Source organism: Gobio gobio (assembly GCF_949357685.1).
Source record: "Gobio gobio genome assembly, chromosome: 16".
NCBI classification, from domain to species: domain Eukaryota; kingdom Metazoa; phylum Chordata; class Actinopteri; order Cypriniformes; family Gobionidae; genus Gobio; species Gobio gobio.
The window spans coordinates 37765272-37777533 of NC_137109.1; the positions used below are offsets into that span (position 1 = coordinate 37765272).

At 40.8% G+C, this 12262-nt stretch overlaps 1 long non-coding RNA gene across 1 annotated transcript; it reads right to left on the reverse strand.

The window, feature by feature from the left end:
* Positions 1–9404: 9404 nt before the first annotated feature.
* LOC307139948 lies at positions 9405–10815 on the reverse strand. Its single transcript, XR_013818197.1, has 3 exons — positions 10664–10815; positions 10468–10585; positions 9405–10393 (listed from the first exon to the last, which is right to left on the reverse strand). It is a non-coding gene; the product is annotated as an uncharacterized lncRNA (long non-coding RNA).
* Between the last annotated feature and the right edge of the window lie 1447 nt (positions 10816–12262).

The window sequence follows — 12262 nt, forward strand, 5'->3', positions numbered from 1 at the left end:
TACCCATAACTTATTCCTAAAATCAGAGGGAAATGATTGTTGATTAATCCTAATGTAGAAGTGTAATCCTTTGTAACTTTGCAGACCTTTTCCAGGCTCAAACAGCAATATTACACACGAAAGAAAGTTAAAAATGTAAAAACGTCCTATTTAAAAGACAGCTGCCTGTGTAGGCAATATAGAACAAGGTATACTGTAGCTCATTAGTATAGATCTTATCATTTGGATTATATGTAGAGACCATCCTGAATAGGAGAGCCTGATGAAGACCTGTCCTGCTCTGGGGTGGCACTGGGGGTGACGGGGTCTTGCACAGTTATCTGTCTTGCAGGTCTGTTGTGACCTTCTCTGCAGTCAGGACACAATGCAGCGGATTTCTCCATAGCGTCTGTCAGTGCTGGCACATGACATGCCAGCCTGCAGCGTGCCACTGGCCTCTCCCTTACAAAGCTTTGAGAGCATGAAACACGCTCTCGCCCACTCAAAACTACTCTCTCAGGCATTGATTATATCCTTCCACAGACTTCCTGTGGTGTTGGGCCCTCATTTATCTGTCATGAAAATGAACCAGATCAGAATGGAAAAGTAAATAATTCTACATTAAAATTATTCTGAAGTGGAATTATAAAGTATAATATAAAGGTTTTATATGGATCCATGCTATCAGCTCTATAGAGAAGTACACAGAGAGATCGAGATCGAGTAAATGAAAGACACTCGCTGGTCTCAAAACAGGAATAAGGCCTGTCAATAGCTTCTGGTGTTCTCATTCTCGTCGGCTTTCTTTGATCTGGTGTAATTATTTGACAACAGCCTCAATATCCAGCGGAAGGCGTGAACTTTGATCATACTCTAATTTTGTGTTTTTTCACAGCAAGGAAGCATGTGTGTGTCTTTATATGTTTAGACAAGGAGAGGCAAACAGTTGTGACAATTTAATGCAGGTTTATTTAAAGCTGTAGTCCGTAAGTTTTGCCTCGTTGTCGACATCTCTGTTTGAAACCTGCAATTGCAGTTATTTTCAGAATTATCATCTTTACGCTGGTTGTGCGTGGCTGTCACCGCACCAGTGTGGTTACTCTACATTGGAATCACAGATACTACACCTTGGAAATATGACAAAATAAGAATTTTCACTGGAAAATGTCATCTGAAATTGTTAATGTTAACAACATCAGCATTGATTGACTATGTGTTTTTTAGTGTGTATTGGAGTGACCTGTAGATTTCAATTTCTGTACAGTGTAATCTTTTGCTTTTGACTACGGATAAATCTCCAGTTGTCACTCATGATTGTCGTTTGGACCTTTCTGGATTACAATCCCCCATCAAAATTATACATTTAATTATTCCAGCTGCTGTGAGAAAAATGTAAAAATGATCTGCCACCTGCAGCATCCTCACAGGTGATATCAGCCAACTAGCAGGGACTCCTTCTTTATGTATACAGACGTGATGTAATGATGCAAAGACGAACTGCGGCAAGCTCGTATTTCCCATGGAAACCTACCAGTCTAACTCAAATTATAACACACTATTATTATCATTATTATATCAAACAAAAGATGAGTTTTTGACAAATGTCCATGGCAAGTAATGAGAATGGAGGCTGTCAGATTCTTCAGTGACAATAAAAGGGGTCCACATGACCTGTGTATTATAATTTATGTTTTATATAAGTATATACATTTTTAAAATCAATCAATGTTTAGCATTATCTACATGCTGTTTTCATTCATATTTTGAGTTAGCTTTTATTATTATATTTTAATTTTTTTATTATGATTATATTTTAATTTTTTATAATTTTGTTATGCATTTCATTTTTAGTCATTTTAGTCCTTCAAATTAAACTTATTCAGTTAGTTGCCAAGGAACATTTCAATTAAGTTATTTAGAGTTCTCGGTTTCTCGGTTTCTCCATTAATTCAAGTTTAAGCGTCTAATTTAACATTTATATTTTATTTGTTTCAGTTACCAAACATATTTCTAATAATGTAAAATAGTTTTAGTTTAAGTTGTAATTAACAATGACAACACTGAGCCAAGCGATAACTTTGTGAGAGGGAAAAAGTAGTTATTCACTAATTATAGATTTTGTTATTCACTAGGAACTAATACATTCCATTATTTCCAGCTGTTAGACTGCAACTATTATTTGACTGAGTGAGTTCTGAACAGGATCATTCTGAAGTGTAAACTAATAATTCAGACAGGTTTTGGGTTACACAATTTTGATGGTCTACTTTAGACATTCTAATAACTTTGCAACTATATGTCAACTAACTCATAGACTGTAGTAGACTGTTAGTAGACTGATAGATTAAGGTTAGGTGTTCGGACAAGTAGAATAAGTTGACATGTTGCAAAGTTAGTACAATGTCTGTTGGGGACCATCCAAATAAACTGTTAACAGATATTAAGCAGTCAGTGCACTAATACCAATGAGAGTTATTTGACATGTAGTTGCAAAGTTATAGTTTTTGGAATATCTAAAGTGGACCATCAAAATAAAGTGTTACCTGGTTTTGTGAACTGATTCAACTGATAAATTGAAAATATCCAAAGCTTAATTATTTGCTCACAAATCTGCATTGCAACTTCACTCATGAACATGTCAAGGAGAGCTAGAGTGGATGTCAAGATTTTCAGTGAATATATACTATAAACCTTGGTATGTTTCTCTCACAAAACGAGTATGACTTTAGAAAACTTGGCTAAAGAGTTGTAATGACTATTTTTATGGTCATTTTGTATCCTGACAGTTCCAGTTCTTCTTCACTTTCATCATATGTATTTACAAAGAAAGTCATACAGTTTTGAAACAACATAAGGGTGAATAAATGATGACGGAATTTTTATTTATGAGCAAAGTGAAACAGTCACGTCCCGCGAATGACTCGAAAGCTTCTTCTCAGAAAGTCTATGTGTCACTAATGAATCATTCGTATGAACTTTCACAGCATATCTGAAATTACCCAATAAATAAATCAGTCTGTCCTCCTTTCAACCAAGATCCCTCTCTCCCTGCTCCCACAGGATGAGGGGATCTGTGGACTGAGAAGAAATAGGACTCTCGTCTCTCACAAAGTAACAGGAGCAGTGCTGGGAATATTATTCTGGATGCAGCCGGATTAAAAGGCTAAAGTGGGGGAGAAGTCCAGAAGGATACATGGAGATAAAGAACACTTTATACCATATTATCTCAGTAAGCACAAAAACACATATGGAGACATTATAGATTAAAGACTCAAACAAACATGCACTCATAAGCACTAGATTGAGCATGTCTATCAACCCTTGTGTCAGACCGGACAATCCTTTAACACTACATATCCGTGGATGTTGCACATTCTTGTGCATACTGTCATTGTACACACAAGCAACACAACAAATTCCATCTGTTCTGCAAACGGCACTATAGGTTAATCTGTACTTAAAAAATTGCTTAAATGCAATATGTTACTTTTCCCTCCTTGTTTTTACAAATCCTTAAGAACTAATTACTAAGTACATCATAATACATATTTCCGTTTATATACAGTCGCTTTCACAGTCATGTTTATTACTGACCAGTCTAGAAGCATTCATCTGTATATGTGTGTGTGTGTATGTGTGTAAGATTATAAAGAGTGCTTAGACTCCTAAGAAACACATTACACAACATTAAGAGAGATTAAGACCCAAATCAGCCAAAGGTTGCCATGGAGACTTGGATCAAAGTTATTAATTTCTGATGAGCGATCTAGTCAGAGATTTGGTAACAGGGATTAGCAGAATCTTCCCCTCTTTTCCCCTCATTTTAAACAGGACAGACACATAAACAGATGTTAGTCTGTCGTTTTGAAGCGCTTTCTTTTCCTCACTGATTTCTCTTGAACTAAAAACTACAAAAACTGTTTTACATGAAGGCCAGTCCAACACCATAACAATGCAAGCTCACATTAATGTAGAACACTTTGCATAGCCTGTATTAATTATTATTTTGAATTACTAAAACGTTCTTCAATTGCCAAAATTCTTGGTAAATCAAAGAAAGCTGGTAAGTATTAGGAAACCTAAAGAGATAGTTCACCCAATAGTTAATAAATTAAATACAATAAATAAATAAATACAATTAAATACAAAATAAATAAATTCACCCAATAAATAAATAAATAACAAAAGTGGTCCAAGGAAGGAACAGTGGTGAACCGGTGAAAGGGTCCTGGGCGGCCAAGACTCATTGATGCACGCGTGGAGCGAAGGCTGGCTCGTGTGGTCTGATCAAACAGACGAGCAACTGTAGCTCAAATTGCTCAAGTAGTTAATGCTGGTTATGATGGAAAGTGTCAGAATACACAGTGCATTGCAGTTTGTTGCAGATGGGGCTGAATAGACACAGACCAGTCAGGGTGCCCATGCTGACCCCTGTCCACCTCCGAAAGTGGCAACAGTGGGCACGTGAGCATCAGAACTGGACCACGGAGCAATAGAAGAAGGTGGCCTAGTCTTGATGAATCACATTTTCTTTTACATACCGTGGATGGCCGGGTACGTGTGTGCCGCTTACCTTGGGAACACAAGGCACCAGGATGCACTATGGTGCAGAAGGCAAGCTGGCTGAGGCAGTGTGATGCTTTGGGCAATGTTCTGCTGGAAAACCTTTGGTCCTGCCATCCATGTGGATGCTACTTTGACACATACCACCTACTTAAGCATTGTTACAGACCATGTACACTCTTTCATGGAAACGGATCCCTGTTGGCTGTGGCCTCTTTCAGCAGGATAATGCGCCCTACCACAAAGCAAAAATGGTTCAGGAATGGTTTGAGGAGCACAACAATGAGTTTGAGGTGTTGACTTGGCCTCCAAATTCCCCAGATCTCAATCCAATTCAGCATCTGGGATGTGCTGAACAAATAAGTCTGATCCATGGAGGCCACACCTCGCAACTTACAGGACTTAAAGGATCTGCTTCTAACATCTTGGTGGCAGATACCACAACACACCTTCAGGGGTCTAGTGAGTCCATGTCTCGAAGGGTCAGGGCTGTTTGGGAAACAAAAGGAGGACCAACAACATATTAGGGCATACATTAGGTCATAATGTTATGCCTGATCATTTTATGTGTATATGTATATATATATATATATATATATATATATATATATATATATATATATATATATATATATATATATATATATATATATATATATATATATATATATATATATATATATATATATATATATATATATTAAGAAAAGAAACCTGTCACTTGGTTTAATATTTCAAATAATGCAAAGAAATTTAGACATTTGTGGCTTAAGCGTCTTAATATTTTTGTGGCCACTGTATGCATCTGTAATGGAACTCATATTTACCATGCAGTAGCTTCTCTGATAACCAAAGAGATGAATTGATGTGTTTTCAGTCTGATGTTCTCACGGTGTCTCTCTGGGAGTCAATGTTAAAGCACTGCTTTGAAGATGAGGGCTCAAAATCAGTGTGGGAATGAGAGGGATGCTTTCTGTGGTCCACAGTGACTCCTCTTCTGATCTTTCTCTATCCGTCTCCGTGTGTGTGTGTGTGTGTGTGTGTGTGTGTGTGTGTGTGTGTGTGTGTGCGTGAGGTCAGTGGCTGGTGCTGATTTTTAATCATGTAGGGCATATGTGGTGTGTATGTGTGTGGGTGTGTTTGACACTCACAGTCTGTGGAATTCAGACAGGAAGAGGGAGTAGTCTGGAAATCACAAGGAGTGGTTTGAAGGCTGAAGTGTGTAATTTTTAATAAAATAATTGCTCCTTTCTCAGTTTAATATTCAGAATAACTATATAGGTATAATTGAGGAGCGATTTCCCCCAAAAGTCCTCTGTGCCACTATCAATCTGTTTTTATTTAAATTTTTATACATATATATATATTTTTTTTTATTTTCAGATGGGGAGAGTTTTCGGGAAACCTGTTTGAAAGCAATAATTATTTTTCCATTTAATTCGGAGATCCTATTGGCAGAGAAATTGCACAGTTCAGCTTGTAAATATAGATCTTTAATCTTAACCCATTCATTAGAAGAAAACACACATACACATGAGCAATGAACACTGAACAGAGCCTTGTCTGCTTAAAAAGAAAAAAAAAAGAGCTGCCTGCTTACACTTTTTTGATCCCTGAGGGGAAATTTAGTGCTAAACGGCTGCAACATCAAACACAGAGTGCACAACACTTAGTTGCACACAAAGTTAATTGCATAAATCTATGGATAAGCAGGCTATAGACTCCTAACCCCCAAATGAACTTGCGTAAAAGAGTGGTAGAGGGTTACTCTCACAGTTCATTCAGACAATTCATCTTGAATAAGTCAGCTATACAGGAAGTCAGGAAGCTTTTATTTAGAGATTTTTTTTTTTCATTTGATTTTTCATTTCATGTAATTGTTTCATGTTATAGTTGAAGGCTAAAAAAACATTACTTTTCATAGCATATCCACAGCCTTGCCCTTTGAGTCTTTATTATTATTATTATTATTATAGTTGATTCATTATGACATCAAATTGGATCATTAACAGCCATATATGTGAAATCACTCTATAAGCAGTACATTTTTGTTCATATATTTATTTGTACTGTATGTGTTGGACTGATTGGATGAATTAAAAAAGTTTATAATAAAATAGATTTTTGAAACATCATGAAATCAAAATTGACAATTCTTATATTTTATGAAATAATGCAGTATTTATTGTAAATTATCAATGCACGTCATCATCATTATTATTGTTATTATTAATTATTGTGCCCTAATAATCTTTGAGTGTTAGTGATCAGTGACATCTCTTCTCTGATGACTGGCTTGAGGGCGGGACAACCTTTCACTCACATAAGATCACATCAATAGCAAACAGCAACGATCCAATCAATTCCCGATGGGAAGAAAAAAAAATCAATACATTTGCATTACTTTCGATTCAAGCCAGCTTTAAATGCCCTACTCCCTGTCAGATATCACTGAAATAGGTTTTTTGACTGTCTCTGAGTATCCTGAGGCAGTGTAAACAACAAAAAGAACCGGGGGCGTGGCTTGTGCTTTTCAGTAAAGGAACCAGTCAGAAACTCCCTTTATTGTCAGTAATTTTGCATGTTTGGGTCTGCTCATGTCTTTTGGAGGTCTGTGTTTCGAGGGTTGGCTAATTCGAATGCTAAGTCTGGCTTAATTTAGCAAACAGCTGAATTATTATTAATTTAACTATATGAATAATTAACTAACTCAATCTCAGGCATTTCCTTCACATTACATATGGGAAAAACAATGAGAACTCAGCTTAGTTAAGTGTGTGTGTGCATGTGTGTTTGTGTGTGCCTGTCACAGAGCGCCACATCTCAGGGGGAGCTCCGGATGCTTTTTGCACCGAAGTGACGGATCTCTGTCACACCCTGTCACACACTGTCACACTCGCACCCTTTGCCTTGGTCCACGCTCTGTCCCTGCATGCCCCATCTGTGTGTGTATTTGAGATTGTGATGCCCTTAGTGTGTATGTGAGTGTTTGTGGGATGTCAGACGTGCCCCATCTGCAGCATATGAGTTGTGTAATAAGCTCGCTCAGAACCAGGCAAGGTGAAGGAGAGCAAGAGCGGAGGAACGTGGGAAAAGAGAGCCAGAGAGACATTCTGAGGCTTCTCCAGACACAAATGCATATTCATATCTCCAGAACTAATCCTTCAGCAGTGGTCCTGTATGTGAACGCATGCCACCGGACCTGATGCGATGGTGGTATCAGCCTCTCAATCAACTCCACAATAGGCAAACGGTAACGACTCTCTGCTTTAGACATGCGCTGACACACACGAGTCCCAATGTTTCAGTTTTATCATATTTAAATCCACAGCGACGCATTGCTCTGATTGTCTCTGCTGTGTGCTTCATTTTGTCTGCTTCTCTCAACGTTGATGTTGATGTTGAACTTTACGCTCTCAGATGGCTCATCCAGCACTGCCGAACGGCGCTACACCATTTCACTTGTGCTGAAAGTATCCCTGGAGAAGTTAAGACCAGCGCATGAATTATACATAAGGTATAAACATTGCCATAATGCTCTTATTATAGCATTCAATCAACCTGGCCAAGATATTCTGCACCAAACGTGCTGACTTCCTCTATATACGTAGATACAATTACTGAGCATGAGATGAAGAGATAGGCTTCATGGATAATGCTGAGAATTTTCACCTCTCCATCAACTCTCCCTAACATTTTTGCCTGTCTTTCGTTCCTCCCTGTCTTTTTTCTCACTTTCTTAAGCAGATTTTTTTTTTCTCCCGTCCTGTGGGCTTATAAATGAGAACGGCTGCTATCTTCATCTTAAGCTCTGAGAAATTGCATTCGTAAGAGCATGTGAATAATACGGCTGCTCCCCTGCCAATGCCAAGATCTTCTTACTCGTATTGACAAAGACCTCACAAACACGGCTGGAGGGTGGAAAGTAAAATACGGAAAGTAATTATATTTTAATTCAAATTAAAAACCCTTTTCACAGACTGTGATGACGTGTTTTAGCGGCCATCAACATCATAGTTCCTTCTGTTTTTTCCCGTAAGTTTAAAAAAAAAAATGTTTTATTAAAAAAACATTTATAACACTATACCTATTATATAACATTTGCATCAAATTGCAAAAACATAGTTAACTCTGCTGTGGTGTTTCTAATACAGTGGCTAAAAATTACATCTTTCTCTCTAATGACTGCCGCTATCAATCTCTCTCTATTTTGTCCCTCTTTTTGGAAGTTTTGAAAACACTATTGTGGCATTTTTCTTTTTCGCTATTTGTGTCACAGGTTCAGGGTGTGACATCGGCTCTTCCTGTTGTTTGTCCTGTCCTGTCATTTTTCTGCAGCTCGTGATTGGATTATCAGTTTGATCACGGGCTGATCTCCCGCACCTGTCGCTCGTTCCCTTTACCCTTTATATGCCCAGCTGTGTCTACCTCTGTTGTCAGTTGATCACTTCATGTTGCGTGAATGTTACGTGTCTGCTCTGCATTTCTGCTCTGTGTCTTACCTGTTTGGTTTTGTGCCCAGGACCCGTAGACGAGGAGTTTTTCAGCAAGCCGTATTCCCTTGCTGGGCTCGGTCTCGTCTTCTGCTGGGTCTATCTGTCCCCCGTTCTCTCGGTGGTCTCTCCAGCCTGTGTGTCTGCTGTAGTGTGCGCAGATACAGTGGGAGCCACCCAACAGTTCCGTAGACTGTCACCTCCTCACTTTGTTTGATTGTTCACACTGTTTATTCCCCGAATAAACCACTTCCTTGTTCACTGCACTTTGAGTCCTCCTTTAATCCACAGTCCCGACAGAATCAACTGACCAAGATGGACTCAGCGGGCGAACTTGAGTTGCGACATGCTATTGCTCAACAGGGCATTTTGCTTGTGTAGCGGAGCCCCCAGTCCTACACGAGGAGCGATTACAGGGATACTACCTCTAGCTTAAACGTGACTACGCCACCCTGGTTACCAGGGAAACATTAATACTATGGATCTAAGATTTTACACAAGACACACAGGAACGAAATTGTCAAGAAGGGCTAGAGACGTGGAGGCCAATCATCAAATATTTATTTAATTACTCACAATGATTGTTTTAAAAAGAGTATCAAAACTGGGTCATCAATATTCACAATAAAAAACGGAGACCATGAGATAAAGGGAGCCGAGGCTTAACGGCAGATGCACAAACTTAGTAAGCGCTAGGCTTCTATCTCACTCTCAGCCCCTGTGTACAAATGTCAGCACACACACCGCAATAACCTCAAGAAATAACCACGCAGCACTCTGTGACAAGCCCTCCACCATGTAAGGGCTCACTGGTGGCCCGCCCTAAAGCCTCGGCTCCTATAACGAGAGCAAAACATTGCTACAAGTCTCATACAATAACACAAACATACACGAATAACATTTAAATTAATAAACCAAAAAAACTACGATGAAAATACGAAGGTTCAGTGCCAACGAAGTTACCCTCACTGGCCTTCTACCAGGATCTTGAAAACAAAACAAATCAAATGAAATTAACAAATACCACACTGCAAAACACTCAAAGTAAACCAATCAAAACAATCAACACAAACAATGAAAAAAGGTATATAATAGAAAAATAAAAGAATACAAAAAAACAAATATGTAAAAACAAACCCAATACAAAACAATTATAAAATGTCAGGTGGAAGATATCCAGCGATCACGGTGGCACATAGGCCTACTAGAGGACGAGCGAGAATCACACACACACACACACCACGTGGGCGGTGTACACACGTGTGTGGATAAGAGTTTGTGATCAAGATAGTCTTAATATACAAAGCAGCAGCGTCAAATCGCGTTGCTCCCCAGGCGTCACAGAACATCGATTCCTCCTAAAAATACACACATAAGCATACTTGCAATATATAAAAACAGGAGTGCTATACGAAGTGGAAGTTTCACATACCTTTAACTCATGAACCCGTCGCCCATCCACACCACGCATACACAGGGCACAACCTCCCCCAAAGCACGGGAATGCGAGAGGGGCACGAAAAAGCTCACACTGCAAGCTATCCCCGCAGCTATAAATCACATAGACGTTACAACACATCATATGCCGGTGCACCAGTTAATCAGCCAACGCACACGCATAAGGTTACCTCAAAGCATCATGAGACACGGGACCGCAAGAGACATGTGATGAGATCTGGAGCCGCCAACAGCCGCGAACTATCCCGAACTATGAGCAAAACAATCGTTTACACAAAATCCGACACCTGTGTTACTATCAAGCTCAAACGACACCTACCTCAGAGCGGAAGTGTTACGGGAACAAGGGGCGGTCCCACGGGCAACGACGCGACACTCAAATGGTAAGCACACGCAAGGAGTGGTTTTCGTGCTATTTTTATACCGTCCCAACCTGTTCGTGATTAGACCTGCACTACCCCAAGCACATTAGTTTAATCACAGGGCCAGTTTAATTACAGGGCCACAGTACATCCCACTACACTTGGAAGGCAGCAGGAGGAGTTGTCCGCTTCTCATCATGCCCTGACGGAGATGTCAGGCCAGCTAGCCGAAATTACCCAGCGACTGGAACAGTTAATGCCACATCCTGCCGTGGTTCCCACACCGAGTCAACCTGACACTGAGAGAGTGAACAGCCGCCAGTCTGAACCTCGTCTGAATCCTCCAGCTCCATATTCCGGTGAGCCCAACTCATGTCGTTCGTTCCTTTCACAATGCTCGCTAACTTTTTCACTTCAGCCGTCCTGCTTCACGACAGAGAGGTCTAAGGTGGCCTTCGTGATCATGCACCTGACTGGGCTTGCGAGAGAGTGGGGAACGGCTATGTGGGACAATGAGCATGAATGCTGCGGTACATTCGAGGACTTCTCAGCGGAGCTGCGCAAGGTGTTTGACCGTTCGGCACTGGGCACCGAGGCGGCACGTGCATTGTCGCTATTACAGCAGGGTGCCCGGTCCGTGTCAGAATACTCGATTGAGTTCCGTACCCTCGCGGCATCCTGTGGTTGGAACGCAAAGGCTCAGTGGGACCATTTTCTCCATGGCTTAGCTGAGCACATAAAAGATGAGATTTACTCACTGGAGTTACCCCCTTCCCTTGACGGTCTGGTGGACCTCGCTATCCGGGTGGATAACCGGATTTCCCTTCGTTCCCAGCATCGAGGGGCGGGGCTCCCTCACAGATCTGCCAGCAATGCACAGAGCACGGGGAGGGCTACATCACAGCAGTTCGGCCCATTTGATGAGGAACCCATGCAGATCGGGAGAACTCATCTGACTGTCGCTGAACAACAGCATCGCCTCACCAACAACTTGTGCCTCTACTGCGGAGAGGCAGGGCACATGGCGGCGGTTTGTCCCTTAAAGGGGCGACGCGCATCCTTCAGAGGACGACGCACGGTGAGCGTTACGAACACGCTACTGCCATCTGGTGGTCGTTCCACACTCCCGGCTTTACTGCAGTTCGGGGGAGCGGCTCATCGGGTGTCAGCTTTAATTGATTCTGGGGCAGAGGGTGATTTCATGGATATTAGACTGGCTGAGCACTTGGGCATTTCTAGCTCTCGTTTGGCTGAGCCGATTTCGGCCAGAACACTTTGTGGCACACCCCTCACAAGAATTACTCACTCCACAAGACTTGTTGGCCTCACCATCTCTGGGAATCATTCGGAGGAGATTCGCTTCCTATTAATTCATTCTCCCTCTGCTCCAGTGGTTTTGGGGCACAC